We start from the raw sequence: 4,884 nt of genomic DNA, 5'->3' as shown, positions 1-4,884 counted from the left end.
TCATTTTTCCGGCATTTATCAGACTTTCAGATAGGGCAAATGTCAGTGAGCGTTCCGATTTCAGTTCCAGAGCGATTCGCCCAATGAGTCCATGATATTTAGTAGTTTTCAGCCAATTTTCTGGATTTTTGAAAATTTCACTTTTTTGTGAAAATATCCACTAAATGAATGAATAATATGTGTGAGGGTACCCCAGGAGAGTTCCGAATGTGTGTGGGTAGAATATATATTCCACGGGGGTAAAATTGAAAAAAGTTGAAACAATTTTTTTTTGGACTTAGTCATTTTTCCGGCGTTTATCAGACTTTCAGATAGGGGAAATGTCAGTGAGCGTTCCGATTTCAGTTCCAGAGCGATTCACCCAATGAGTCCTTGATATTTAGACGTTTTCAGCCAATTTTCTGGATTTTTGAAAATTTCTCTTTTTTGTGAAAATATCCACTAAATGAGGGAATAATATGTGTGAGGGTACCCCAGGAGAGTTCCAAATGTGTGTGGGTAGAATATATATTCCACGGGGGTAAAATTGAAAAAAGTTTAAAAAAAAATTTATTTCGACTTAGTCATTTTTCCGCCGTTTATCAGACTTTCAGATAGGGGAAATGTCAGTGAGCGTTCCGATTTCAGTTTCAGAGCGATACGCCCAATGAGTCCTTGACATTTAGTCGTTTTCAGCCAATTTTCAGATTTTTTGAAAATTTCACTTTTTTGTGAAAATATCCACTAAATGAGGGAATAATATGTGTGAGGGTACCCCAGGAGAGTTCCAAATGTGTGTGGGTAGAATATATATCCCACGGGGGTTAAATTGAAAAAAGATGAAAAAATTATTTTTTTGGACTTAGTCATTGTTCCGGCGTTTATCAGACTTTCAGATAGGGGAAATGTCAGTGAGCGTTCCGATTTCAGTTCCAGAGCGATTCACCCAATGAGTCCTTGATATTTAGTCGTTTTCAGCCAATTTTCTGGATTTTTTAAAATTTCACTTTTTTGTGAAAATATCCACTAAATGAGGGAATAATATGTGTGAAGGTACCCCAGGAGAGTTCCAAATGTGTGTGGGTAGAATATATATCCCACGGGGGTTAAATTGAAAAAAGATGAAAAAATTATTTTTTTGGACTTAGTCATTGTTCCGGCGTTTATCAGACTTTCAGATAGGGGAAATGTCAGTGAGCGTTCCGATTTCAGTTCCAGAGCGATTCACCCAATGAGTCCTTGATATTTAGTCGTTTTCAGCCAATTTTCTGGATTTTTGAAAATTTCACTTTTTTGTGAAAATATCCACTAAATGAGGGAATAATATGTGTGAGGGTACCCCACGAGAGTTCCAAATGTGTGTGGGTAGAATATATATTCCACGGGGGTAAAATTGAAAAAAGTTAAAAAAAAAATTTATTTCGACTTAGTCATTTTTCCGCCGTTTATCAGACTTTCAGAAAGGGGAAATGTCAGTGAGCGTTCCGATTTCAGTTTCAGAGCGATACGCCCAATGAGTCCTTGACATTTAGTCGTTTTCAGCCAATTTTCAGATTTTTTGAAAATTTCACTTTTTTTGTGAAAATATCCACTAAATGAGGGAATAATATGTGTGAGGGTACCCCAGGAGAGTTCCAAATGTGTGTGGGTAGAATATATATCCCACGGGGGTTAAATTGAAAAAAGATGAAAAAATTATTTTTTTGGACTTAGTCATTGTTCCGTCGTTTATCAGACTTTCAGATAGGGGAAATGTCAGTGAGCGTTCCGATTTCAGTTCCAGAGCGATTCACCCAATGAGTCCTTGATATTTAGTCGTTTTCAGCCAATTTTCTGGATTTTTTAAAATTTCACTTTTTTGTGAAAATATCCACTAAATGAGGGAATAATATGTGTGAGGGTACCCCAGGAGAGTTCCAAATGTGTGTGGGTAGAATATATATCCCACGGGGGTTAAATTGAAAAAAGATGAAAAAATTATTTTTTTGGACTTAGTCATTGTTCCGGCGTTTATCAGACTTTCAGATAGGGGAAATGTCAGTGAGCGTTCCGATTTCAGTTCCAGAGCGATTCACCCAATGAGTCCTTGATATTTAGTCGTTTTCAGCCAATTTTCTGGATTTTTGAAAATTTCACTTTTTTGTGAAAATATCCACTAAATGAGGGAATAATGTGTGTGAGGGTACCCCACGAGAGTTCCAAATGTGTCTGGGTAGAATATATATTCCACGGGGGTAAAATTGAAAAAAGTTAAAAAAAAATTTTATTTGCACTTAGTCATTTTTCTGGCGTTTATCAGACTTTCAGATAGGGCAAATGTCAGTGAGCGTTCTGATTTCAGTTCCAGAGCGATTCGCCCAATGAGTCCTTGATATTTAGTCGTTTTCAGCCAATTTTCTGGATTTTTGAAAATTTCACTTTTTTGTGAAAATATCCACTAAATGAGGGAATAATATGTGTGAGGGTACCCCACGAGAGTTCCAAATGTGTGTGGGTAGAATATATATTCCACGGGGGTAAAATTGAAAAAAGTAAAAAAAAAAATTTTTTTCGACTTAGTCATTTTTCCGGCATTTATCAGACTTTCAGATAGGGCAAATGTCAGTGAGCGTTCCGATTTCAGTTCCAGAGCGATTCGCCCAATGAGTCCATGATATTTAGTAGTTTTCAGCCAATTTTCTGGATTTTTGAAAATTTCACTTTTTTGTGAAAATATCCACTAAATGAATGAATAATATGTGTGAGGGTACCCCAGGAGAGTTCCGAATGTGTGTGGGTAGAATATATATTCCACGGGGGTAAAATTGAAAAAAGTTGAAACAATTTTTTTTTGGACTTAGTCATTTTTCCGGCGTTTATCAGACTTTCAGATAGGGGAAATGTCAGTGAGCGTTCCGATTTCAGTTCCAGAGCGATTCACCCAATGAGTCCTTGATATTTAGACGTTTTCAGCCAATTTTCTGGATTTTTGAAAATTTCTCTTTTTTGTGAAAATATCCACTAAATGAGGGAATAATATGTGTGAGGGTACCCCAGGAGAGTTCCAAATGTGTGTGGGTAGAATATATATTCCACGGGGGTAAAATTGAAAAAAGTTTAAAAAAAAATTTATTTCGACTTAGTCATTTTTCCGCCGTTTATCAGACTTTCAGATAGGGGAAATGTCAGTGAGCGTTCCGATTTCAGTTTCAGAGCGATACGCCCAATGAGTCCTTGACATTTAGTCGTTTTCAGCCAATTTTCAGATTTTTTGAAAATTTCACTTTTTTGTGAAAATATCCACTAAATGAGGGAATAATATGTGTGAGGGTACCCCAGGAGAGTTCCAAATGTGTGTGGGTAGAATATATATCCCACGGGGGTTAAATTGAAAAAAGATGAAAAAATTATTTTTTTGGACTTAGTCATTGTTCCGGCGTTTATCAGACTTTCAGATAGGGGAAATGTCAGTGAGCGTTCCGATTTCAGTTCCAGAGCGATTCACCCAATGAGTCCTTGATATTTAGTCGTTTTCAGCCAATTTTCTGGATTTTTTAAAATTTCACTTTTTTGTGAAAATATCCACTAAATGAGGGAATAATATGTGTGAAGGTACCCCAGGAGAGTTCCAAATGTGTGTGGGTAGAATATATATCCCACGGGGGTTAAATTGAAAAAAGATGAAACAATTTTTTTTTTAACTTAGTCATTTTTCTGGCGTTTATCAGACTTTCAGATAGGGCAAATGTCAGTGAACGTTCCGATTTCAGCTCCAGAACGATTCGCCCAATGAGTCCTTGACATTTAGTCGTTCTCAGCCAATTTTTTGGATTTTTGAAAATTTCACATTTTTGTGAAAATATCCACTAAATGAGGGAATAATATGTGTGAGGGTACCCCAGGAGAGTTCCAAATGTGTGTGGGTAGAATATATATTCCACGGGGGTAAAATTGAAAAAAGTAAAAAAAAAAATTTATTTCGACTTAGTCATTTTTCCGCCGTTTATCAGACTTTCAGATAGGGGAAATGTCAGTGAGCGTTCCGATTTCAGTTCCAGAGTGATACGCCCAATGAGTCCTTGACATTTAGTCGTTTTCAGCCAATTTTCTGATTTTTTGAAAATTTCACTTTTTTGTGAAAATATCCACTAAATGAGGGAATAATATGTGTGAGGGTACCCCAGGAGAGTTCCAAATGTGTGTGGGTAGAATATATATCCCACGGGGGTTAAATTTAAAAAAGTTGAAAAAATTATTTTTTTGGACTTAGTCATTGTTCCGGCGTTTATCAGACTTTCAGATAGGGGAAATGTCAGTGAGTGTTCCGATTTCAGTTCCAGAGCGATTCACCCAATGAGTCCTTGATATTTAGTCGTTTTCAGCCAATTTTCTGGATTTTTGAAAATTTCTCTTTTTTGTGAAAATATCCACTAAATGAGGGAATAATATGTGTGAGGGTACCCCAGGAGAGTTCCAAATGTGTGTGGGTAGAATATATATTCCACGGGGGTAAAATTGAAAAAAGTTTAAAAAAAAATTTATTTCGACTTAGTCATTTTTCCGCCGTTTATCAGACTTTCAGAAAGGGGAAATGTCAGTGAGCGTTCCGATTTCAGTTTCAGAGCGATACGCCCAATGAGTCCTTGACATTTAGTCGTTTTCAGCCAATTTTCAGATTTTTTGAAAATTTCACTTTTTTTGTGAAAATATCCACTAAATGAGGGAATAATATGTGTGAGGGTACCCCAGGAGAGTTCCAAATGTGTGTGGGTAGAATATATATTCCACGGGGGTAAAATTGAAAAAAATAAAAAAAAAAATTTATTTCGACTTAGTCATTTTTCCGCCGTTTATCAGACTTTCAGATAGGGGAAATGTCAGTGAGCGTTCCGATTTCAGTTCCAGAGTGATACGCCCAATGAGTCC

The sequence above is a fragment of the Phyllobates terribilis genome, unplaced genomic scaffold, assembly GCF_046119375.1.
Source record: "Phyllobates terribilis strain yellow unplaced genomic scaffold, ASM4611937v1 Scaffold_226__1_contigs__length_3207580, whole genome shotgun sequence".
NCBI lineage: Eukaryota > Metazoa > Chordata > Amphibia > Anura > Dendrobatidae > Phyllobates > Phyllobates terribilis.
Note: the sequence above shows the minus strand (reverse complement) of the source record.